This window comes from Schistocerca piceifrons, unplaced genomic scaffold, assembly GCF_021461385.2.
Source record: "Schistocerca piceifrons isolate TAMUIC-IGC-003096 unplaced genomic scaffold, iqSchPice1.1 HiC_scaffold_455, whole genome shotgun sequence".
Taxonomy (NCBI): Eukaryota; Metazoa; Arthropoda; class Insecta; order Orthoptera; family Acrididae; genus Schistocerca; species Schistocerca piceifrons.
This window is the reverse complement of record NW_025728684.1, coordinates 79,152-103,927: the sequence shown is the minus strand read 5'-3', so window position 1 is coordinate 103,927 and position 24,776 is coordinate 79,152. Positions and strand designations below refer to the sequence as shown.

Below are 24,776 nucleotides of genomic sequence, written 5' to 3'. Positions count from 1 at the left end.
GAAACGACAGAAATGTTGTGAAACACGTCCGGGCATATTGTTTTGTAGCAGTGCACATCTGCAAATTTGTAAACAAAAATTTATCTTTCGCCTCTAGAGGAGATGGATGCTTTGTTGAACCTCCTGTGTCCTCTGTCCGTGTTTTCGCACCTTTCCAGCGCAGCGCTGCTCTACTCTAGTAGCTCCGAACGGCCGCACACGGCGTCTCGGACACGCCGGTTCGGCCCGCGCCCATCTCGCAGATGTTTGTCGTGCTTGTGCGGTCATATGGAGCGCGACCCGAGCGGCAGCGAGCGGCAGTCGAAGCAAAGTCGGGACAAGTCGGGACGGAAGGGGAGGGGACAGGCGAAAATGCACCGCGCAAATTACGCAAATATCTGGAAGCGCGGCGCGTGTCAGCCGGGTGAGAAAGCTTCCGCCGGTCCAGCAGGACACTGCCACACCCCGCGCAGTCCCCCCGACGCCCGGCCCCGCGCCGGATAACAAGAACAAGGTGCGTCTCCCGCGAGTGTCGGAGGCCGCACGCACCAAACGAATGACAGGCGGTGCAACGAGCAGCCGCGCTGTGCGTGTCACCCACGTGGCGGTGGAAGGACGTGCTTTGCGTCAAATGTGCCACGGAAAACGGCGATTGCGTGTGTTGGGAGAAGGGGGCGAAGGCTTCCTCTGCCGTGCGGCCACATTATAAGGACGCCAACGGCCATACCATGTTGAATACACCGGTTCTCGTCCGATCACCGAAGTTAAGCAACATCGGGCCCGGTTAGTACTTGGATGGGTGACCGCCTGGGAACACCGGGTGCTGTTGGCTCTATCTCATCTTTTAATTTTTGCGTCGCTACACCTGCCTGCCCTCTTTTTCATACTAACTTTCAGGTGTGACAAAGATGCTTCCACAAGCATTTTAAAGTACTGTACTAAACGTAAGACACGAAATTGCAGTAATGAACTCAGTTTGAGCAAGAATGCGCGGAGGAAGAGTGCTAGGAAGTCGTTGGAATTAACGAAACACTACGAATCGACAGATGTGTCCTTGAAACGCGTCAGAGCCAACTGTTTTGTAGCGGCGCTAAATTCGAAAAACTAACTAAATACATAAATTAAAAAAAAAAAAAAAAAAAAACAGCCGTTCTCGTCCGATCACCGAAGATAAGCAACAACGTTAGTATTCGGATCGGCGACCGCCTGGGAACTCTGGCTGTCTTCATTTTGGCTTTTTTGTCGCTACCCCTGCCAGCCCTCTTTTCATGCTACCTTTCTTGTGTGACGAAGATGCGTCCATACTGATTTTAAACTATCGTAAGATGCGATATTAAGGAACTCCGTTTGAAGAAGAGTGTGCCAAGGAAGATTAGCAAAGTGTGTCTGCAAATAACGAAACAGTATGAAACGACAGAAATGTTGTGAAACACGTCCGGGCATATTGTTTTGTAGCAGTGCACATCTGCAAATTTGTAAACAAAAATTTATCTTTCGCCTCTAGAGGAGATGGATGCTTTGTTGAACCTCCTGTGTCCTCTGTCCGTGTTTTCGCACCTTTCCAGCGCAGCGCTGCTCTACTCTAGTAGCTCCGAACGGCCGCACACGGCGTCTCGGACACGCCGGTTCGGCCCGCGCCCATCTCGCAGATGTTTGTCGTGCTTGTGCGGTCATATGGAGCGCGACCCGAGCGGCAGCGAGCGGCAGTCGAAGCAAAGTCGGGACAAGTCGGGACGGAAGGGGAGGGGACAGGCGAAAATGCACCGCGCAAATTACGCAAATATCTGGAAGCGCGGCGCGTGTCAGCCGGGTGAGAAAGCTTCCGCCGGTCCAGCAGGACACTGCCACACCCCGCGCAGTCCCCCCGACGCCCGGCCCCGCGCCGGATAACAAGAACAAGGTGCGTCTCCCGCGAGTGTCGGAGGCCGCACGCACCAAACGAATGACAGGCGGTGCAACGAGCAGCCGCGCTGTGCGTGTCACCCACGTGGCGGTGGAAGGACGTGCTTTGCGTCAAATGTGCCACGGAAAACGGCGATTGCGTGTGTTGGGAGAAGGGGCGAAGGCTTCCTCTGCCGTGCGGCCACATTATAAGGACGCCAACGGCCATACCATGTTGAATACACCGGTTCTCGTCCGATCACCGAAGTTAAGCAACATCGGGCCCGGTTAGTACTTGGATGGGTGACCGCCTGGGAACACCGGGTGCTGTTGGCTCTATCTCATTTTTTAATTTTTGCGTCGCTACACCTGCCTGCCCTCTTTTTCATACTAACTTTCAGGTGTGACAAAGATGCTTCCACAAGCATTTTAAAGTACTGTACTAAACGTAAGACACGAAATTGCAGTAATGAACTCAGTTTGAGCAAGAATGCGCGGAGGAAGAGTGCTAGGAAGTCGTTGGAATTAACGAAACACTACGAATCGACAGATGTGTCCTTGAAACGCGTCAGAGCCAACTGTTTTGTAGCGGCGCTAAATTCGAAAAACTAACTAAATACATAAATTAAAAAAAAAAAAAAAAAAACAGCCGTTCTCGTCCGATCACCGAAGATAAGCAACAACGTTAGTATTCGGATCGGCGACCGCCTGGGAACTCTGGCTGTCTTCATTTTTGGCTTTTTTGTCGCTACCCCTGCCAGCCCTCTTTTCATGCTACCTTTCTTGTGTGACGAAGATGCGTCCATACTGATTTTAAACTATCGTAAGATGCGATATTAAGGAACTCCGTTTGAAGAAGAGTGTGCCAAGGAAGATTAGCAAAGTGTGTCTGCAAATAACGAAACAGTATGAAACGACAGAAATGTTGTGAAACACGTCCGGGCATATTGTTTTGTAGCAGTGCACATCTGCAAATTTGTAAACAAAAATTTATCTTTCGCCTCTAGAGGAGATGGATGCTTTGTTGAACCTCCTGTGTCCTCTGTCCGTGTTTTCGCACCTTTCCAGCGCAGCGCTGCTCTACTCTAGTAGCTCCGAACGGCCGCACACGGCGTCTCGGACACGCCGGTTCGGCCCGCGCCCATCTCGCAGATGTTTGTCGTGCTTGTGCGGTCATATGGAGCGCGACCCGAGCGGCAGCGAGCGGCAGTCGAAGCAAAGTCGGGACAAGTCGGGACGGAAGGGGAGGGGACAGGCGAAAATGCACCGCGCAAATTACGCAAATATCTGGAAGCGCGGCGCGTGTCAGCCGGGTGAGAAAGCTTCCGCCGGTCCAGCAGGACACTGCCACACCCCGCGCAGTCCCCCCGACGCCCGGCCCCGCGCCGGATAACAAGAACAAGGTGCGTCTCCCGCGAGTGTCGGAGGCCGCACGCACCAAACGAATGACAGGCGGTGCAACGAGCAGCCGCGCTGTGCGTGTCACCCACGTGGCGGTGGAAGGACGTGCTTTGCGTCAAATGTGCCACGGAAAACGGCGATTGCGTGTGTTGGGAGAAGGGGCGAAGGCTTCCTCTGCCGTGCGGCCACATTATAAGGACGCCAACGGCCATACCATGTTGAATACACCGGTTCTCGTCCGATCACCGAAGTTAAGCAACATCGGGCCCGGTTAGTACTTGGATGGGTGACCGCCTGGGAACACCGGGTGCTGTTGGCTCTATCTCATCTTTTAATTTTTGCGTCGCTACACCTGCCTGCCCTCTTTTTCATACTAACTTTCAGGTGTGACAAAGATGCTTCCACAAGCATTTTAAAGTACTGTACTAAACGTAAGACACGAAATTGCAGTAATGAACTCAGTTTGAGCAAGAATGCGCGGAGGAAGAGTGCTAGGAAGTCGTTGGAATTAACGAAACACTACGAATCGACAGATGTGTCCTTGAAACGCGTCAGAGCCAACTGTTTTGTAGCGGCGCTAAATTCGAAAAACTAACTAAATACATAAATTAAAAAAAAAAAAAAAAAAAAAACAGCCGTTCTCGTCCGATCACCGAAGATAAGCAACAACGTTAGTATTCGGATCGGCGACCGCCTGGGAACTCTGGCTGTCTTCATTTTTGGCTTTTTTGTCGCTACCCCTGCCAGCCCTCTTTTCATGCTACCTTTCTTGTGTGACGAAGATGCGTCCATACTGATTTTAAACTATCGTAAGATGCGATATTAAGGAACTCCGTTTGAAGAAGAGTGTGCCAAGGAAGATTAGCAAAGTGTGTCTGCAAATAACGAAACAGTATGAAACGACAGAAATGTTGTGAAACACGTCCGGGCATATTGTTTTGTAGCAGTGCACATCTGCAAATTTGTAAACAAAAATTTATCTTTCGCCTCTAGAGGAGATGGATGCTTTGTTGAACCTCCTGTGTCCTCTGTCCGTGTTTTCGCACCTTTCCAGCGCAGCGCTGCTCTACTCTAGTAGCTCCGAACGGCCGCACACGGCGTCTCGGACACGCCGGTTCGGCCCGCGCCCATCTCGCAGATGTTTGTCGTGCTTGTGCGGTCATATGGAGCGCGACCCGAGCGGCAGCGAGCGGCAGTCGAAGCAAAGTCGGGACAAGTCGGGACGGAAGGGGAGGGGACAGGCGAAAATGCACCGCGCAAATTACGCAAATATCTGGAAGCGCGGCGCGTGTCAGCCGGGTGAGAAAGCTTCCGCCGGTCCAGCAGGACACTGCCACACCCCGCGCAGTCCCCCCGACGCCCGGCCCCGCGCCGGATAACAAGAACAAGGTGCGTCTCCCGCGAGTGTCGGAGGCCGCACGCACCAAACGAATGACAGGCGGTGCAACGAGCAGCCGCGCTGTGCGTGTCACCCACGTGGCGGTGGAAGGACGTGCTTTGCGTCAAATGTGCCACGGAAAACGGCGATTGCGTGTGTTGGGAGAAGGGGCGAAGGCTTCCTCTGCCGTGCGGCCACATTATAAGGACGCCAACGGCCATACCATGTTGAATACACCGGTTCTCGTCCGATCACCGAAGTTAAGCAACATCGGGCCCGGTTAGTACTTGGATGGGTGACCGCCTGGGAACACCGGGTGCTGTTGGCTCTATCTCATTTTTTAATTTTTGCGTCGCTACACCTGCCTGCCCTCTTTTTCATACTAACTTTCAGGTGTGACAAAGATGCTTCCACAAGCATTTTAAAGTACTGTACTAAACGTAAGACACGAAATTGCAGTAATGAACTCAGTTTGAGCAAGAATGCGCGGAGGAAGAGTGCTAGGAAGTCGTTGGAATTAACGAAACACTACGAATCGACAGATGTGTCCTTGAAACGCGTCAGAGCCAACTGTTTTGTAGCGGCGCTAAATTCGAAAAACTAACTAAATACATAAATTAAAAAAAAAAAAAAAAAAACAGCCGTTCTCGTCCGATCACCGAAGATAAGCAACAACGTTAGTATTCGGATCGGCGACCGCCTGGGAACTCTGGCTGTCTTCATTTTTGGCTTTTTTGTCGCTACCCCTGCCAGCCCTCTTTTCATGCTACCTTTCTTGTGTGACGAAGATGCGTCCATACTGATTTTAAACTATCGTAAGATGCGATATTAAGGAACTCCGTTTGAAGAAGAGTGTGCCAAGGAAGATTAGCAAAGTGTGTCTGCAAATAACGAAACAGTATGAAACGACAGAAATGTTGTGAAACACGTCCGGGCATATTGTTTTGTAGCAGTGCACATCTGCAAATTTGTAAACAAAAATTTATCTTTCGCCTCTAGAGGAGATGGATGCTTTGTTGAACCTCCTGTGTCCTCTGTCCGTGTTTTCGCACCTTTCCAGCGCAGCGCTGCTCTACTCTAGTAGCTCCGAACGGCCGCACACGGCGTCTCGGACACGCCGGTTCGGCCCGCGCCCATCTCGCAGATGTTTGTCGTGCTTGTGCGGTCATATGGAGCGCGACCCGAGCGGCAGCGAGCGGCAGTCGAAGCAAAGTCGGGACAAGTCGGGACGGAAGGGGAGGGGACAGGCGAAAATGCACCGCGCAAATTACGCAAATATCTGGAAGCGCGGCGCGTGTCAGCCGGGTGAGAAAGCTTCCGCCGGTCCAGCAGGACACTGCCACACCCCGCGCAGTCCCCCCGACGCCCGGCCCCGCGCCGGATAACAAGAACAAGGTGCGTCTCCCGCGAGTGTCGGAGGCCGCACGCACCAAACGAATGACAGGCGGTGCAACGAGCAGCCGCGCTGTGCGTGTCACCCACGTGGCGGTGGAAGGACGTGCTTTGCGTCAAATGTGCCACGGAAAACGGCGATTGCGTGTGTTGGGAGAAGGGGCGAAGGCTTCCTCTGCCGTGCGGCCACATTATAAGGACGCCAACGGCCATACCATGTTGAATACACCGGTTCTCGTCCGATCACCGAAGTTAAGCAACATCGGGCCCGGTTAGTACTTGGATGGGTGACCGCCTGGGAACACCGGGTGCTGTTGGCTCTATCTCATCTTTTAATTTTTGCGTCGCTACACCTGCCTGCCCTCTTTTTCATACTAACTTTCAGGTGTGACAAAGATGCTTCCACAAGCATTTTAAAGTACTGTACTAAACGTAAGACACGAAATTGCAGTAATGAACTCAGTTTGAGCAAGAATGCGCGGAGGAAGAGTGCTAGGAAGTCGTTGGAATTAACGAAACACTACGAATCGACAGATGTGTCCTTGAAACGCGTCAGAGCCAACTGTTTTGTAGCGGCGCTAAATTCGAAAAACTAACTAAATACATAAATTAAAAAAAAAAAAAAAAAAAAAACAGCCGTTCTCGTCCGATCACCGAAGATAAGCAACAACGTTAGTATTCGGATCGGCGACCGCCTGGGAACTCTGGCTGTCTTCATTTTTGGCTTTTTTGTCGCTACCCCTGCCAGCCCTCTTTTCATGCTACCTTTCTTGTGTGACGAAGATGCGTCCATACTGATTTTAAACTATCGTAAGATGCGATATTAAGGAACTCCGTTTGAAGAAGAGTGTGCCAAGGAAGATTAGCAAAGTGTGTCTGCAAATAACGAAACAGTATGAAACGACAGAAATGTTGTGAAACACGTCCGGGCATATTGTTTTGTAGCAGTGCACATCTGCAAATTTGTAAACAAAAATTTATCTTTCGCCTCTAGAGGAGATGGATGCTTTGTTGAACCTCCTGTGTCCTCTGTCCGTGTTTTCGCACCTTTCCAGCGCAGCGCTGCTCTACTCTAGTAGCTCCGAACGGCCGCACACGGCGTCTCGGACACGCCGGTTCGGCCCGCGCCCATCTCGCAGATGTTTGTCGTGCTTGTGCGGTCATATGGAGCGCGACCCGAGCGGCAGCGAGCGGCAGTCGAAGCAAAGTCGGGACAAGTCGGGACGGAAGGGGAGGGGACAGGCGAAAATGCACCGCGCAAATTACGCAAATATCTGGAAGCGCGGCGCGTGTCAGCCGGGTGAGAAAGCTTCCGCCGGTCCAGCAGGACACTGCCACACCCCGCGCAGTCCCCCCGACGCCCGGCCCCGCGCCGGATAACAAGAACAAGGTGCGTCTCCCGCGAGTGTCGGAGGCCGCACGCACCAAACGAATGACAGGCGGTGCAACGAGCAGCCGCGCTGTGCGTGTCACCCACGTGGCGGTGGAAGGACGTGCTTTGCGTCAAATGTGCCACGGAAAACGGCGATTGCGTGTGTTGGGAGAAGGGGCGAAGGCTTCCTCTGCCGTGCGGCCACATTATAAGGACGCCAACGGCCATACCATGTTGAATACACCGGTTCTCGTCCGATCACCGAAGTTAAGCAACATCGGGCCCGGTTAGTACTTGGATGGGTGACCGCCTGGGAACACCGGGTGCTGTTGGCTCTATCTCATTTTTTAATTTTTGCGTCGCTACACCTGCCTGCCCTCTTTTTCATACTAACTTTCAGGTGTGACAAAGATGCTTCCACAAGCATTTTAAAGTACTGTACTAAACGTAAGACACGAAATTGCAGTAATGAACTCAGTTTGAGCAAGAATGCGCGGAGGAAGAGTGCTAGGAAGTCGTTGGAATTAACGAAACACTACGAATCGACAGATGTGTCCTTGAAACGCGTCAGAGCCAACTGTTTTGTAGCGGCGCTAAATTCGAAAAACTAACTAAATACATAAATTAAAAAAAAAAAAAAAAAAACAGCCGTTCTCGTCCGATCACCGAAGATAAGCAACAACGTTAGTATTCGGATCGGCGACCGCCTGGGAACTCTGGCTGTCTTCATTTTTGGCTTTTTTGTCGCTACCCCTGCCAGCCCTCTTTTCATGCTACCTTTCTTGTGTGACGAAGATGCGTCCATACTGATTTTAAACTATCGTAAGATGCGATATTAAGGAACTCCGTTTGAAGAAGAGTGTGCCAAGGAAGATTAGCAAAGTGTGTCTGCAAATAACGAAACAGTATGAAACGACAGAAATGTTGTGAAACACGTCCGGGCATATTGTTTTGTAGCAGTGCACATCTGCAAATTTGTAAACAAAAATTTATCTTTCGCCTCTAGAGGAGATGGATGCTTTGTTGAACCTCCTGTGTCCTCTGTCCGTGTTTTCGCACCTTTCCAGCGCAGCGCTGCTCTACTCTAGTAGCTCCGAACGGCCGCACACGGCGTCTCGGACACGCCGGTTCGGCCCGCGCCCATCTCGCAGATGTTTGTCGTGCTTGTGCGGTCATATGGAGCGCGACCCGAGCGGCAGCGAGCGGCAGTCGAAGCAAAGTCGGGACAAGTCGGGACGGAAGGGGAGGGGACAGGCGAAAATGCACCGCGCAAATTACGCAAATATCTGGAAGCGCGGCGCGTGTCAGCCGGGTGAGAAAGCTTCCGCCGGTCCAGCAGGACACTGCCACACCCCGCGCAGTCCCCCCGACGCCCGGCCCCGCGCCGGATAACAAGAACAAGGTGCGTCTCCCGCGAGTGTCGGAGGCCGCACGCACCAAACGAATGACAGGCGGTGCAACGAGCAGCCGCGCTGTGCGTGTCACCCACGTGGCGGTGGAAGGACGTGCTTTGCGTCAAATGTGCCACGGAAAACGGCGATTGCGTGTGTTGGGAGAAGGGGCGAAGGCTTCCTCTGCCGTGCGGCCACATTATAAGGACGCCAACGGCCATACCATGTTGAATACACCGGTTCTCGTCCGATCACCGAAGTTAAGCAACATCGGGCCCGGTTAGTACTTGGATGGGTGACCGCCTGGGAACACCGGGTGCTGTTGGCTCTATCTCATCTTTTAATTTTTGCGTCGCTACACCTGCCTGCCCTCTTTTTCATACTAACTTTCAGGTGTGACAAAGATGCTTCCACAAGCATTTTAAAGTACTGTACTAAACGTAAGACACGAAATTGCAGTAATGAACTCAGTTTGAGCAAGAATGCGCGGAGGAAGAGTGCTAGGAAGTCGTTGGAATTAACGAAACACTACGAATCGACAGATGTGTCCTTGAAACGCGTCAGAGCCAACTGTTTTGTAGCGGCGCTAAATTCGAAAAACTAACTAAATACATAAATTAAAAAAAAAAAAAAAAAAAAAACAGCCGTTCTCGTCCGATCACCGAAGATAAGCAACAACGTTAGTATTCGGATCGGCGACCGCCTGGGAACTCTGGCTGTCTTCATTTTTGGCTTTTTTGTCGCTACCCCTGCCAGCCCTCTTTTCATGCTACCTTTCTTGTGTGACGAAGATGCGTCCATACTGATTTTAAACTATCGTAAGATGCGATATTAAGGAACTCCGTTTGAAGAAGAGTGTGCCAAGGAAGATTAGCAAAGTGTGTCTGCAAATAACGAAACAGTATGAAACGACAGAAATGTTGTGAAACACGTCCGGGCATATTGTTTTGTAGCAGTGCACATCTGCAAATTTGTAAACAAAAATTTATCTTTCGCCTCTAGAGGAGATGGATGCTTTGTTGAACCTCCTGTGTCCTCTGTCCGTGTTTTCGCACCTTTCCAGCGCAGCGCTGCTCTACTCTAGTAGCTCCGAACGGCCGCACACGGCGTCTCGGACACGCCGGTTCGGCCCGCGCCCATCTCGCAGATGTTTGTCGTGCTTGTGCGGTCATATGGAGCGCGACCCGAGCGGCAGCGAGCGGCAGTCGAAGCAAAGTCGGGACAAGTCGGGACGGAAGGGGAGGGGACAGGCGAAAATGCACCGCGCAAATTACGCAAATATCTGGAAGCGCGGCGCGTGTCAGCCGGGTGAGAAAGCTTCCGCCGGTCCAGCAGGACACTGCCACACCCCGCGCAGTCCCCCCGACGCCCGGCCCCGCGCCGGATAACAAGAACAAGGTGCGTCTCCCGCGAGTGTCGGAGGCCGCACGCACCAAACGAATGACAGGCGGTGCAACGAGCAGCCGCGCTGTGCGTGTCACCCACGTGGCGGTGGAAGGACGTGCTTTGCGTCAAATGTGCCACGGAAAACGGCGATTGCGTGTGTTGGGAGAAGGGGCGAAGGCTTCCTCTGCCGTGCGGCCACATTATAAGGACGCCAACGGCCATACCATGTTGAATACACCGGTTCTCGTCCGATCACCGAAGTTAAGCAACATCGGGCCCGGTTAGTACTTGGATGGGTGACCGCCTGGGAACACCGGGTGCTGTTGGCTCTATCTCATCTTTTAATTTTTGCGTCGCTACACCTGCCTGCCCTCTTTTTCATACTAACTTTCAGGTGTGACAAAGATGCTTCCACAAGCATTTTAAAGTACTGTACTAAACGTAAGACACGAAATTGCAGTAATGAACTCAGTTTGAGCAAGAATGCGCGGAGGAAGAGTGCTAGGAAGTCGTTGGAATTAACGAAACACTACGAATCGACAGATGTGTCCTTGAAACGCGTCAGAGCCAACTGTTTTGTAGCGGCGCTAAATTCGAAAAACTAACTAAATACATAAATTAAAAAAAAAAAAAAAAAAAAAACAGCCGTTCTCGTCCGATCACCGAAGATAAGCAACAACGTTAGTATTCGGATCGGCGACCGCCTGGGAACTCTGGCTGTCTTCATTTTTGGCTTTTTTGTCGCTACCCCTGCCAGCCCTCTTTTCATGCTACCTTTCTTGTGTGACGAAGATGCGTCCATACTGATTTTAAACTATCGTAAGATGCGATATTAAGGAACTCCGTTTGAAGAAGAGTGTGCCAAGGAAGATTAGCAAAGTGTGTCTGCAAATAACGAAACAGTATGAAACGACAGAAATGTTGTGAAACACGTCCGGGCATATTGTTTTGTAGCAGTGCACATCTGCAAATTTGTAAACAAAAATTTATCTTTCGCCTCTAGAGGAGATGGATGCTTTGTTGAACCTCCTGTGTCCTCTGTCCGTGTTTTCGCACCTTTCCAGCGCAGCGCTGCTCTACTCTAGTAGCTCCGAACGGCCGCACACGGCGTCTCGGACACGCCGGTTCGGCCCGCGCCCATCTCGCAGATGTTTGTCGTGCTTGTGCGGTCATATGGAGCGCGACCCGAGCGGCAGCGAGCGGCAGTCGAAGCAAAGTCGGGACAAGTCGGGACGGAAGGGGAGGGGACAGGCGAAAATGCACCGCGCAAATTACGCAAATATCTGGAAGCGCGGCGCGTGTCAGCCGGGTGAGAAAGCTTCCGCCGGTCCAGCAGGACACTGCCACACCCCGCGCAGTCCCCCCGACGCCCGGCCCCGCGCCGGATAACAAGAACAAGGTGCGTCTCCCGCGAGTGTCGGAGGCCGCACGCACCAAACGAATGACAGGCGGTGCAACGAGCAGCCGCGCTGTGCGTGTCACCCACGTGGCGGTGGAAGGACGTGCTTTGCGTCAAATGTGCCACGGAAAACGGCGATTGCGTGTGTTGGGAGAAGGGGCGAAGGCTTCCTCTGCCGTGCGGCCACATTATAAGGACGCCAACGGCCATACCATGTTGAATACACCGGTTCTCGTCCGATCACCGAAGTTAAGCAACATCGGGCCCGGTTAGTACTTGGATGGGTGACCGCCTGGGAACACCGGGTGCTGTTGGCTCTATCTCATTTTTTAATTTTTGCGTCGCTACACCTGCCTGCCCTCTTTTTCATACTAACTTTCAGGTGTGACAAAGATGCTTCCACAAGCATTTTAAAGTACTGTACTAAACGTAAGACACGAAATTGCAGTAATGAACTCAGTTTGAGCAAGAATGCGCGGAGGAAGAGTGCTAGGAAGTCGTTGGAATTAACGAAACACTACGAATCGACAGATGTGTCCTTGAAACGCGTCAGAGCCAACTGTTTTGTAGCGGCGCTAAATTCGAAAAACTAACTAAATACATAAATTAAAAAAAAAAAAAAAAAAAAACAGCCGTTCTCGTCCGATCACCGAAGATAAGCAACAACGTTAGTATTCGGATCGGCGACCGCCTGGGAACTCTGGCTGTCTTCATTTTTGGCTTTTTTGTCGCTACCCCTGCCAGCCCTCTTTTCATGCTACCTTTCTTGTGTGACGAAGATGCGTCCATACTGATTTTAAACTATCGTAAGATGCGATATTAAGGAACTCCGTTTGAAGAAGAGTGTGCCAAGGAAGATTAGCAAAGTGTGTCTGCAAATAACGAAACAGTATGAAACGACAGAAATGTTGTGAAACACGTCCGGGCATATTGTTTTGTAGCAGTGCACATCTGCAAATTTGTAAACAAAAATTTATCTTTCGCCTCTAGAGGAGATGGATGCTTTGTTGAACCTCCTGTGTCCTCTGTCCGTGTTTTCGCACCTTTCCAGCGCAGCGCTGCTCTACTCTAGTAGCTCCGAACGGCCGCACACGGCGTCTCGGACACGCCGGTTCGGCCCGCGCCCATCTCGCAGATGTTTGTCGTGCTTGTGCGGTCATATGGAGCGCGACCCGAGCGGCAGCGAGCGGCAGTCGAAGCAAAGTCGGGACAAGTCGGGACGGAAGGGGAGGGGACAGGCGAAAATGCACCGCGCAAATTACGCAAATATCTGGAAGCGCGGCGCGTGTCAGCCGGGTGAGAAAGCTTCCGCCGGTCCAGCAGGACACTGCCACACCCCGCGCAGTCCCCCCGACGCCCGGCCCCGCGCCGGATAACAAGAACAAGGTGCGTCTCCCGCGAGTGTCGGAGGCCGCACGCACCAAACGAATGACAGGCGGTGCAACGAGCAGCCGCGCTGTGCGTGTCACCCACGTGGCGGTGGAAGGACGTGCTTTGCGTCAAATGTGCCACGGAAAACGGCGATTGCGTGTGTTGGGAGAAGGGGCGAAGGCTTCCTCTGCCGTGCGGCCACATTATAAGGACGCCAACGGCCATACCATGTTGAATACACCGGTTCTCGTCCGATCACCGAAGTTAAGCAACATCGGGCCCGGTTAGTACTTGGATGGGTGACCGCCTGGGAACACCGGGTGCTGTTGGCTCTATCTCATCTTTTAATTTTTGCGTCGCTACACCTGCCTGCCCTCTTTTTCATACTAACTTTCAGGTGTGACAAAGATGCTTCCACAAGCATTTTAAAGTACTGTACTAAACGTAAGACACGAAATTGCAGTAATGAACTCAGTTTGAGCAAGAATGCGCGGAGGAAGAGTGCTAGGAAGTCGTTGGAATTAACGAAACACTACGAATCGACAGATGTGTCCTTGAAACGCGTCAGAGCCAACTGTTTTGTAGCGGCGCTAAATTCGAAAAACTAACTAAATACATAAATTAAAAAAAAAAAAAAAAAAAAACAGCCGTTCTCGTCCGATCACCGAAGATAAGCAACAACGTTAGTATTCGGATCGGCGACCGCCTGGGAACTCTGGCTGTCTTCATTTTTGGCTTTTTTGTCGCTACCCCTGCCAGCCCTCTTTTCATGCTACCTTTCTTGTGTGACGAAGATGCGTCCATACTGATTTTAAACTATCGTAAGATGCGATATTAAGGAACTCCGTTTGAAGAAGAGTGTGCCAAGGAAGATTAGCAAAGTGTGTCTGCAAATAACGAAACAGTATGAAACGACAGAAATGTTGTGAAACACGTCCGGGCATATTGTTTTGTAGCAGTGCACATCTGCAAATTTGTAAACAAAAATTTATCTTTCGCCTCTAGAGGAGATGGATGCTTTGTTGAACCTCCTGTGTCCTCTGTCCGTGTTTTCGCACCTTTCCAGCGCAGCGCTGCTCTACTCTAGTAGCTCCGAACGGCCGCACACGGCGTCTCGGACACGCCGGTTCGGCCCGCGCCCATCTCGCAGATGTTTGTCGTGCTTGTGCGGTCATATGGAGCGCGACCCGAGCGGCAGCGAGCGGCAGTCGAAGCAAAGTCGGGACAAGTCGGGACGGAAGGGGAGGGGACAGGCGAAAATGCACCGCGCAAATTACGCAAATATCTGGAAGCGCGGCGCGTGTCAGCCGGGTGAGAAAGCTTCCGCCGGTCCAGCAGGACACTGCCACACCCCGCGCAGTCCCCCCGACGCCCGGCCCCGCGCCGGATAACAAGAACAAGGTGCGTCTCCCGCGAGTGTCGGAGGCCGCACGCACCAAACGAATGACAGGCGGTGCAACGAGCAGCCGCGCTGTGCGTGTCACCCACGTGGCGGTGGAAGGACGTGCTTTGCGTCAAATGTGCCACGGAAAACGGCGATTGCGTGTGTTGGGAGAAGGGGCGAAGGCTTCCTCTGCCGTGCGGCCACATTATAAGGACGCCAACGGCCATACCATGTTGAATACACCGGTTCTCGTCCGATCACCGAAGTTAAGCAACATCGGGCCCGGTTAGTACTTGGATGGGTGACCGCCTGGGAACACCGGGTGCTGTTGGCTCTATCTCATCTTTTAATTTTTGCGTCGCTACACCTGCCTGCCCTCTTTTTCATACTAACTTTCAGGTGTGACAAAGATGCTTCCACAAGCATTTTAAAGTACTGTACTAAACGTAAGACACGAAATTGCAGTAATGAACTCAGTTTGAGCAAGAATGCGCGGAGGAAGAGTGCTAGGAAGTCGTTGGAATTAACGAAACACTACGAATCGACAGATGTGTCCTTGAAACGCGTCAGAGCCAACTGTTTTGTAGCGGCGCTAAATTCGAAAAACTAACTAAATACATAAATTAAAAAAAAAAAAAAAAAAAAACAGCCGTTCTCGTCCGATCACCGAAGATAAGCAACAACGTTAGTATTCGGATCGGCGACCGCCTGGGAACTCTGGCTGTCTTCATTTTTGGCTTTTTTGTCGCTACCCCTGCCAGCCCTCTTTTCATGCTACCTTTCTTGTGTGACGAAGATGCGTCCATACTGATTTTAAACTATCGTAAGATGCGATATTAAGGAACTCCGTTTGAAGAAGAGTGTGCCAAGGAAGATTAGCAAAGTGTGTCTGCAAATAACGAAACAGTATGAAACGACAGAAATGTTGTGAAACACGTCCGGGCATATTGTTTTGTAGCAGTGCACATCTGCAAATTTGTAAACAAAAATTTATCTTTCGCCTCTAGAGGAGATGGATGCTTTGTTGAACCTCCTGTGTCCTCTGTCCGTGTTTTCGCACCTTTCCAGCGCAGCGCTGCTCTACTCTAGTAGCTCCGAACGGCCGCACACGGCGTCTCGGACACGCCGGTTCGGCCCGCGCCCATCTCGCAGATGTTTGTCGTGCTTGTGCGGTCATATGGAGCGCGACCCGAGCGGCAGCGAGCGGCAGTCGAAGCAAAGTCGGGACAAGTCGGGACGGAAGGGGAGGGGACAGGCGAAAATGCACCGCGCAAATTACGCAAATATCTGGAAGCGCGGCGCGTGTCAGCCGGGTGAGAAAGCTTCCGCCGGTCCAGCAGGACACTGCCACACCCCGCGCAGTCCCCCCGACGCCCGGCCCCGCGCCGGATAACAAGAACAAGGTGCGTCTCCCGCGAGTGTCGGAGGCCGCACGCACCAAACGAATGACAGGCGGTGCAACGAGCAGCCGCGCTGTGCGTGTCACCCACGTGGCGGTGGAAGGACGTGCTTTGCGTCAAATGTGCCACGGAAAACGGCGATTGCGTGTGTTGGGAGAAGGGGCGAAGGCTTCCTCTGCCGTGCGGCCACATTATAAGGACGCCAACGGCCATACCATGTTGAATACACCGGTTCTCGTCCGATCACCGAAGTTAAGCAACATCGGGCCCGGTTAGTACTTGGATGGGTGACCGCCTGGGAACACCGGGTGCTGTTGGCTCTATCTCATCTTTTAATTTTTGCGTCGCTACACCTGCCTGCCCTCTTTTTCATACTAACTTTCAGGTGTGACAAAGATGCTTCCACAAGCATTTTAAAGTACTGTACTAAACGTAAGACACGAAATTGCAGTAATGAACTCAGTTTGAGCAAGAATGCGCGGAGGAAGAGTGCTAGGAAGTCGTTGGAATTAACGAAACACTACGAATCGACAGATGTGTCCTTGAAACGCGTCAGAGCCAACTGTTTTGTAGCGGCGCTAAATTCGAAAAACTAACTAAATACATAAATTAAAAAAAAAAAAAAAAAAAAACAGCCGTTCTCGTCCGATCACCGAAGATAAGCAACAACGTTAGTATTCGGATCGGCGACCGCCTGGGAACTCTGGCTGTCTTCATTTTTGGCTTTTTTGTCGCTACCCCTGCCAGCCCTCTTTTCATGCTACCTTTCTTGTGTGACGAAGATGCGTCCATACTGATTTTAAACTATCGTAAGATGCGATATTAAGGAACTCCGTTTGAAGAAGAGTGTGCCAAGGAAGATTAGCAAAGTGTGTCTGCAAATAACGAAACAGTATGAAACGACAGAAATGTTGTGAAACACGTCCGGGCATATTGTTTTGTAGCAGTGCACATCTGCAAATTTGTAAACAAAAATTTATCTTTCGCCTCTAGAGGAGATGGATGCTTTGTTGAACCTCCTGTGTCCTCTGTCCGTGTTTTCGCACCTTTCCAGCGCAGCGCTGCTCTACTCTAGTAGCTCCGAACGGCCGCACACGGCGTCTCGGACACGCCGGTTCGGCCCGCGCCCATCTCGCAGATGTTTGTCGTGCTTGTGCGGTCATATGGAGCGCGACCCGAGCGGCAGCGAGCGGCAGTCGAAGCAAAGTCGGGACAAGTCGGGACGGAAGGGGAGGGGACAGGCGAAAATGCACCGCGCAAATTACGCAAATATCTGGAAGCGCGGCGCGTGTCAGCCGGGTGAGAAAGCTTCCGCCGGTCCAGCAGGACACTGCCACACCCCGCGCAGTCCCCCCGACGCCCGGCCCCGCGCCGGATAACAAGAACAAGGTGCGTCTCCCGCGAGTGTCGGAGGCCGCACGCACCAAACGAATGACAGGCGGTGCAACGAGCAGCCGCGCTGTGCGTGTCACCCACGTGGCGGTGGAAGGACGTGCTTTGCGTCAAATGTGCCACGGAAAACGGCGATTGCGTGTGTTGGGAGAAGGGGCGAAGGCTTCCTCTGCCGTGCGGCCACATTATAAGGACGCCAACGGCCATACCATGTTGAATACACCGGTTCTCGTCCGATCACCGAAGTTAAGCAACATCGGGCCCGGTTAGTACTTGGATGGGTGACCGCCTGGGAACACCGGGTGCTGTTGGCTCTATCTCATCTTTTAATTTTTGCGTCGCTACACCTGCCTGCCCTCTTTTTCATACTAACTTTCAGGTGTGACAAAGATGCTTCCACAAGCATTTTAAAGTACTGTACTAAACGTAAGACACGAAATTGCAGTAATGAACTCAGTTTGAGCAAGAATGCGCGGAGGAAGAGTGCTAGGAAGTCGTTGGAATTAACGAAACACTACGAATCGACAGATGTGTCCTTGAAACGCGTCAGAGCCAACTGTTTTGTAGCGGCGCTAAATTCGAAAAACTAACTAAATACATAAATTAAAAAAAAAAAAAAAAAAAAAACAGCCGTTCTCGTCCGATCACCGAAGATAAGCAACAACGTTAGTATTCGGATCGGCGACCGCCTGGGAACTCTGGCTGTCTTCATTTTTGGCTTTTTTGTCGCTACCCCTGCCAGCCCTCTTTTCATGCTACCTTTCTTGTGTGACGAAGATGCGTCCATACTGATTTTAAACTATCGTAAGATGCGATATTAAGGAACTCCGTTTGAAGAAGAGTGTGCCAAGGAAGATTAGCAAAGTGTGTCTGCAAATAACGAAACAGTATGAAACGACAGAAATGTTGTGAAACACGTCCGGGCATATTGTTTTGTAGCAGTGCACATCTGCAAATTTGTAAACAAAAATTTATCTTTCGCCTCTAGAGGAGATGGATGCTTTGTTGAACCTCCTGTGTCCTCTGTCCGTGTTTTCGCACCTTTCCAGCGCAGCGCTGCTCTACTCTAGTAGCTCCGAACGGCCGCACACGGCGTCTCGGACACGCCGGTTCGGCCCGCGCCCATCTCGCAGATGTTTGTCGTGCTTGTGCGGTCATATGGAGCGCGACCCGAGCGGCAGCGAGCGGCAGTCGAAGCAAAGTCGGGACAAGTCGGGACGGAAGGGGAGGGGACAGGCGAAAATGCACCGCGCAAATTACGCAAATATCTGGAAGCGCGGCGCGTGTCAGCCGGGTGAGAAAGCTTCCGCCGGTCCAGCAGGACACTGCCACACCCCGCGCAGTCCCCCCGACGCCCGGCCCCGCGCCGGATAACAAGAACAAGGTGCGTCTCCCGCGAGTGTCGGAGGCCGCACGCACCAAACGAATGACAGGCGGTGCAACGAGCAGCCGCGCTGTGCGTGTCACCCACGTGGCGGTGGAAGGACGTGCTTTGCGTCAAATGTGCCACGGAAAACGGCGATTGCGTGTGTTGGGAGAAGGGGCGAAGGCTTCCTCTGCCGTGCGGCCACATTATAAGGACGCCAACGGCCATACCATGTTGAATACACCGGTTCTCGTCCGATCACCGAAGTTAAGCAACATCGGGCCCGGTTAGTACTTGGATGGGTGACCGCCTGGGAACACCGGGTGCTGTTGGCTCTATCTCATCTTTTAATTTTTGCGTCGCTACACCTGCCTGCCCTCTTTTTCATACTAACTTTCAGGTGTGACAAAGATGCTTCCACAAGCATTTTAAAGTACTGTACTAAACGTAAGACACGAAATTGCAGTAATGAACTCAGTTTGAGCAAGAATGCGCGGAGGAAGAGTGCTAGGAAGTCGTTGGAATTAACGAAACACTACGAATCGACAGATGTGTCCTTGAAACGCGTCAGAGCCAACTGTTTTGTAGCGGCGCTAAATTCGAAAAACTAACTAAATACATAAATTAAAAAAAAAAAAAAAAAAAAACAGCCGTTCTCGTCCGATCACCGAAGATAAGCAACAACGTTAGTATTCGGATCGGCGACCGCCTGGGAACTCTGGCTGTCTTCATTTTTGGCTTTTTTGTCGCTACCCCTGCCAGCCCTCTTTTCATGCTACCTTTCTTGTGTGACGAAGATGCGTCCATACTGATTTTAAACTATCGTAAGATGCGATATTAAGGAACTCCGTTTGAAGAAGAGTGTGCCAAGGAAGATTAGCAAAGTGTGTCTGCAAATAACGAAACAGTATGAAACGACAGAAATGTTGTGAAACACGTCCGGGCATATTGTTTTGTAGCAGTGCACATCTGCAAATTTGTAAACAAAAATTTATCTTTCGCCTCTAGAGGAGATGGATGCTTTGTTGAACCTCCTGTGTCCTCTGTCCGTGTTTTCGCACCTTTCCAGCGCAGCGCTGCTCTACTCTAGTAGCTCCGAACGGCCGCACACGGCGTCTCGGACACGCCGGTTCGGCCCGCGCCCATCTCGCAGATGTTTGTCGTGCTTGTGCGGTCATATGGAGCGCGACCCGAGCGGCAGCGAGCGGCAGTCGAAGCAAAGTCGGGACAAGTCGGGACGGAAGGGGAGGGGACAGGCGAAAATGCACCGCGCAAATTACGCAAATATCTGGAAGCGCGGCGCGTGTCAGCCGGGTGAGAAAGCTTCCGCCGGTCCAGCAGGACACTGCCACACCCCGCGCAGTCCCCCCGACGCCCGGCCCCGCGCCGGATAACAAGAACAAGGTGCGTCTCCCGCGAGTGTCGGAGGCCGCACGCACCAAACGAATGACAGGCGGTGCAACGAGCAGCCGCGCTGTGCGTGTCACCCACGTGGCGGTGGAAGGACGTGCTTTGCGTCAAATGTGCCACGGAAAACGGCGATTGCGTGTGTTGGGAGAAGGGGCGAAGGCTTCCTCTGCCGTGCGGCCACATTATAAGGACGCCAACGGCCATACCATGTTGAATACACCGGTTCTCGTCCGATCACCGAAGTTAAGCAACATCGGGCCCGGTTAGTACTTGGATGGGTGACCGCCTGGGAACACCGGGTGCTGTTGGCTCTATCTCATTTTTTAATTTTTGCGTCGCTACACCTGCCTGCCCTCTTTTTCATACTAACTTTCAGGTGTGACAAAGATGCTTCCACAAGCATTTTAAAGTACTGTACTAAACGTAAGACACGAAATTGCAGTAATGAACTCAGTTTGAGCAAGAATGCGCGGAGGAAGAGTGCTAGGAAGTCGTTGGAATTAACGAAACACTACGAATCGACAGATGTGTCCTTGAAACGCGTCAGAGCCAACTGTTTTGTAGCGGCGCTAAATTCGAAAAACTAACTAAATACATAAATTAAAAAAAAAAAAAAAAAAACAGCCGTTCTCGTCCGATCACCGAAGATAAGCAACAACGTTAGTATTCGGATCGGCGACCGCCTGGGAACTCTGGCTGTCTTCATTTTTGGCTTTTTTGTCGCTACCCCTGCCAGCCCTCTTTTCATGCTACCTTTCTTGTGTGACGAAGATGCGTCCATACTGATTTTAAACTATCGTAAGATGCGATATTAAGGAACTCCGTTTGAAGAAGAGTGTGCCAAGGAAGATTAGCAAAGTGTGTCTGCAAATAACGAAACAGTATGAAACGACAGAAATGTTGTGAAACACGTCCGGGCATATTTTTTTGTAGCAGTGCACATCTGCAAATTTGTAAACAAAAATTTATCTTTCGCCTCTAGAGGAGATGGATGCTTTGTTGAACCTCCTGTGTCCTCTGTCCGTGTTTTCGCACCTTTCCAGCGCAGCGCTGCTCTACTCTAGTAGCTCCGAACGGCCGCACACGGCGTCTCGGACACGCCGGTTCGGCCCGCGCCCATCTCGCAGATGTTTGTCGTGCTTGTGCGGTCATATGGAGCGCGACCCGAGCGGCAGCGAGCGGCAGTCGAAGCAAAGTCGGGACAAGTCGGGACGGAAGGGGAGGGGACAGGCGAAAATGCACCGCGCAAATTACGCAAATATCTGGAAGCGCGGCGCGTGTCAGCCGGGTGAGAAAGCTTCCGCCGGTCCAGCAGGACACTGCCACACCCCGCGCAGTCCCCCCGACGCCCGGCCCCGCGCCGGATAACAAGAACAAGGTGCGTCTCCCGCGAGTGTCGGAGGCCGCACGCACCAAACGAATGACAGGCGGTGCAACGAGCAGCCGCGCTGTGCGTGTCACCCACGTGGCGGTGGAAGGACGTGCTTTGCGTCAAATGTGCCACGGAAAACGGCGATTGCGTGTGTTGGGAGAAGGGGCGAAGGCTTCCTCTGCCGTGCGGCCACATTATAAGGACGCCAACGGCCATACCATGTTGAATACACCGGTTCTCGTCCGATCACCGAAGTTAAGCAACATCGGGCCCGGTTAGTACTTGGATGGGTGACCGCCTGGGAACACCGGGTGCTGTTGGCTCTATCTCATCTTTTAATTTTTGCGTCGCTACACCTGCCTGCCCTCTTTTTCATACTAACTTTCAGGTGTGACAAAGATGCTTCCACAAGCATTTTAAAGTACTGTACTAAACGTAAGACACGAAATTGCAGTAATGAACTCAGTTTGAGCAAGAATGCGCGGAGGAAGAGTGCTAGGAAGTCGTTGGAATTAACGAAACACTACGAATCGACAGATGTGTCCTTGAAACGCGTCAGAGCCAACTGTTTTGTAGCGGCGCTAAATTCGAAAAACTAACTAAATACATAAATTAAAAAAAAAAAAAAAAAAACAGCCGTTCTCGTCCGATCACCGAAGATAAGCAACAACGTTAGTATTCGGATCGGCGACCGCCTGGGAACTCTGGCTGTCTTCATTTTTGGCTTTTTTGTCGCTACCCCTGCCAGCCCTCTTTTCATGCTACCTTTCTTGTGTGACGAAGATGCGTCCATACTGATTTTAAACTATCGTAAGATGCGATATTAAGGAACTCCGTTTGAAGAAGAGTGTGCCAAGGAAGATTAGCAAAGTGTGTCTGCAAATAACGAAACAGTATGAAACGACAGAAATGTTGTGAAACACGTCCGGGCATATTGTTTTGTAGCAGTGCACATCTGCAAATTTGTAAACAAAAATTTATCTTTCGCCTCTAGAGGAGATGGATGCTTTGTTGAACCTCCTGTGTCCTCTGTCCGTGTTTTCGCACCTTTCCAGCGCAGCGCTGCTCTACTCTAGTAGCTCCGAACGGCCGCACACGGCGTCTCGGACACGCCGGTTCGGCCCGCGCCCATCTCGCAGATGTTTGTCGTGCTTGTGCGGTCATATGGAGCGCGACCCGAGCGGCAGCGAGCGGCAGTCGAAGCAAAGTCGGGACAAGTCGGGACGGAAGGGGAGGGGACAGGCGAAAATGCACCGCGCAAATTACGCAAATATCTGGAAGCGCGGCGCGTGTCAGCCGGGTGAGAAAGCTTCCGCCGGTCCAGCAGGACACTGCCACACCCCGCGCAGTCCCCCCGACGCCCGGCCCCGCGCCGGATAACAAGAACAAGGTGCGTCTCCCGCGAGTGTCGGAGGCCGCACGCACCAAACGAATGACAGGCGGTGCAACGAGCAGCCGCGCTGTGCGTGTCACCCACGTGGCGGTGGAAGGACGTGCTTTGCGTCAAATGTGCCACGGAAAACGGCGATTGCGTGTGTTGGGAGAAGGGGCGAAGGCTTCCTCTGCCGTGCGGCCACATTATAAGGACGCCAACGGCCATACCATGTTGAATACACCGGTTCTCGTCCGATCACCGAAGTTAAGCAACATCGGGCCCGGTTAGTACTTGGATGGGTGACCGCCTGGGAACACCGGGTGCTGTTGGCTCTATCTCATCTTTTAATTTTTGCGTCGCTACACCTGCCTGCCCTCTTTTTCATACTAACTTTCAGGTGTGACAAAGATGCTTCCACAAGCATTTTAAAGTACTGTACTAAACGTAAGACACGAAATTGCAGTAATGAACTCAGTTTGAGCAAGAATGCGCGGAGGAAGAGTGCTAGGAAGTCGTTGGAATTAACGAAACACTACGAATCGACAGATGTGTCCTTGAAACGCGTCAGAGCCAACTGTTTTGTAGCGGCGCTAAATTCGAAAAACTAACTAAATACATAAATTAAAAAAAAAAAAAAAAAAAAACAGCCGTTCTCGTCCGATCACCGAAGATAAGCAACAACGTTAGTATTCGGATCGGCGACCGCCTGGGAACTCTGGCTGTCTTCATTTTTGGCTTTTTTGTCGCTACCCCTGCCAGCCCTCTTTTCATGCTACCTTTCTTGTGTGACGAAGATGCGTCCATACTGATTTTAAACTATCGTAAGATGCGATATTAAGGAACTCCGTTTGAAGAAGAGTGTGCCAAGGAAGATTAGCAAAGTGTGTCTGCAAATAACGAAACAGTATGAAACGACAGAAATGTTGTGAAACACGTCCGGGCATATTGTTTTGTAGCAGTGCACATCTGCAAATTTGTAAACAAAAATTTATCTTTCGCCTCTAGAGGAGATGGATGCTTTGTTGAACCTCCTGTGTCCTCTGTCCGTGTTTTCGCACCTTTCCAGCGCAGCGCTGCTCTACTCTAGTAGCTCCGAACGGCCGCACACGGCGTCTCGGACACGCCGGTTCGGCCCGCGCCCATCTCGCAGATGTTTGTCGTGCTTGTGCGGTCATATGGAGCGCGACCCGAGCGGCAGCGAGCGGCAGTCGAAGCAAAGTCGGGACAAGTCGGGACGGAAGGGGAGGGGACAGGCGAAAATGCACCGCGCAAATTACGCAAATATCTGGAAGCGCGGCGCGTGTCAGCCGGGTGAGAAAGCTTCCGCCGGTCCAGCAGGACACTGCCACACCCCGCGCAGTCCCCCCGACGCCCGGCCCCGCGCCGGATAACAAGAACAAGGTGCGTCTCCCGCGAGTGTCGGAGGCCGCACGCACCAAACGAATGACAGGCGGTGCAACGAGCAGCCGCGCTGTGCGTGTCACCCACGTGGCGGTGGAAGGACGTGCTTTGCGTCAAATGTGCCACGGAAAACGGCGATTGCGTGTGTTGGGAGAAGGGGCGAAGGCTTCCTCTGCCGTGCGGCCACATTATAAGGACGCCAACGGCCATACCATGTTGAATACACCGGTTCTCGTCCGATCACCGAAGTTAAGCAACATCGGGCCCGGTTAGTACTTGGATGGGTGACCGCCTGGGAACACCGGGTGCTGTTGGCTCTATCTCATTTTTTAATTTTTGCGTCGCTACACCTGCCTGCCCTCTTTTTCATACTAACTTTCAGGTGTGACAAAGATGCTTCCACAAGCATTTTAAAGTACTGTACTAAACGTAAGACACGAAATTGCAGTAATGAACTCAGTTTGAGCAAGAATGCGCGGAGGAAGAGTGCTAGGAAGTCGTTGGAATTAACGAAACACTACGAATCGACAGATGTGTCCTTGAAACGCGTCAGAGCCAACTGTTTTGTAGCGGCGCTAAATTCGAAAAACTAACTAAATACATAAATTAAAAAAAAAAAAAAAAAAACAGCCGTTCTCGTCCGATCACCGAAGATAAGCAACAACGTTAGTATTCGGATCGGCGACCGCCTGGGAACTCTGGCTGTCTTCATTTTTGGCTTTTTTG

General features: G+C 51.8%; 18 non-coding genes across 18 annotated transcripts; all 18 read left to right on the top strand.

The window, feature by feature from the left end:
* The first annotated feature begins 692 nt into the window (after positions 1 to 692).
* LOC124751211 lies at positions 693 to 811 on the top strand. The gene has a single exon (XR_007012056.1). It is a non-coding gene; the product is annotated as a 5S ribosomal RNA (ribosomal RNA).
* Positions 812 to 2,077: 1,266 nt separating this feature from the next.
* Positions 2,078 to 2,196, top strand: LOC124751210. The gene has a single exon (XR_007012055.1). It is a non-coding gene; the product is annotated as a 5S ribosomal RNA (ribosomal RNA).
* Positions 2,197 to 3,461: 1,265 nt separating this feature from the next.
* On the top strand, positions 3,462 to 3,580 carry LOC124751209. The gene has a single exon (XR_007012054.1). It is a non-coding gene; the product is annotated as a 5S ribosomal RNA (ribosomal RNA).
* Positions 3,581 to 4,848: 1,268 nt separating this feature from the next.
* Positions 4,849 to 4,967, top strand: LOC124751207. The gene has a single exon (XR_007012052.1). It is a non-coding gene; the product is annotated as a 5S ribosomal RNA (ribosomal RNA).
* A 1,265-nt stretch (positions 4,968 to 6,232) lies between these two features.
* Positions 6,233 to 6,351, top strand: LOC124751205. Its single transcript, XR_007012051.1, has one exon. It is a non-coding gene; the product is annotated as a 5S ribosomal RNA (ribosomal RNA).
* A 1,268-nt stretch (positions 6,352 to 7,619) lies between these two features.
* On the top strand, positions 7,620 to 7,738 carry LOC124751204. The gene has a single exon (XR_007012050.1). It is a non-coding gene; the product is annotated as a 5S ribosomal RNA (ribosomal RNA).
* Positions 7,739 to 9,003: 1,265 nt separating this feature from the next.
* Positions 9,004 to 9,122, top strand: LOC124751203. The gene has a single exon (XR_007012049.1). It is a non-coding gene; the product is annotated as a 5S ribosomal RNA (ribosomal RNA).
* A 1,268-nt stretch (positions 9,123 to 10,390) lies between these two features.
* Positions 10,391 to 10,509, top strand: LOC124751202. Its single transcript, XR_007012048.1, has one exon. It is a non-coding gene; the product is annotated as a 5S ribosomal RNA (ribosomal RNA).
* Positions 10,510 to 11,777: 1,268 nt separating this feature from the next.
* On the top strand, positions 11,778 to 11,896 carry LOC124751271. Its single transcript, XR_007012105.1, has one exon. It is a non-coding gene; the product is annotated as a 5S ribosomal RNA (ribosomal RNA).
* Positions 11,897 to 13,163: 1,267 nt separating this feature from the next.
* LOC124751270 lies at positions 13,164 to 13,282 on the top strand. Its single transcript, XR_007012104.1, has one exon. It is a non-coding gene; the product is annotated as a 5S ribosomal RNA (ribosomal RNA).
* A 1,267-nt stretch (positions 13,283 to 14,549) lies between these two features.
* LOC124751269 lies at positions 14,550 to 14,668 on the top strand. The gene has a single exon (XR_007012103.1). It is a non-coding gene; the product is annotated as a 5S ribosomal RNA (ribosomal RNA).
* A 1,267-nt stretch (positions 14,669 to 15,935) lies between these two features.
* LOC124751268 lies at positions 15,936 to 16,054 on the top strand. The gene has a single exon (XR_007012102.1). It is a non-coding gene; the product is annotated as a 5S ribosomal RNA (ribosomal RNA).
* Positions 16,055 to 17,321: 1,267 nt separating this feature from the next.
* Positions 17,322 to 17,440, top strand: LOC124751267. The gene has a single exon (XR_007012101.1). It is a non-coding gene; the product is annotated as a 5S ribosomal RNA (ribosomal RNA).
* A 1,268-nt stretch (positions 17,441 to 18,708) lies between these two features.
* Positions 18,709 to 18,827, top strand: LOC124751265. Its single transcript, XR_007012099.1, has one exon. It is a non-coding gene; the product is annotated as a 5S ribosomal RNA (ribosomal RNA).
* Positions 18,828 to 20,094: 1,267 nt separating this feature from the next.
* Positions 20,095 to 20,213, top strand: LOC124751264. The gene has a single exon (XR_007012098.1). It is a non-coding gene; the product is annotated as a 5S ribosomal RNA (ribosomal RNA).
* Positions 20,214 to 21,478: 1,265 nt separating this feature from the next.
* LOC124751263 lies at positions 21,479 to 21,597 on the top strand. Its single transcript, XR_007012097.1, has one exon. It is a non-coding gene; the product is annotated as a 5S ribosomal RNA (ribosomal RNA).
* Positions 21,598 to 22,862: 1,265 nt separating this feature from the next.
* On the top strand, positions 22,863 to 22,981 carry LOC124751262. Its single transcript, XR_007012096.1, has one exon. It is a non-coding gene; the product is annotated as a 5S ribosomal RNA (ribosomal RNA).
* Positions 22,982 to 24,248: 1,267 nt separating this feature from the next.
* Positions 24,249 to 24,367, top strand: LOC124751260. Its single transcript, XR_007012095.1, has one exon. It is a non-coding gene; the product is annotated as a 5S ribosomal RNA (ribosomal RNA).
* Positions 24,368 to 24,776: the final 409 nt, after the last annotated feature.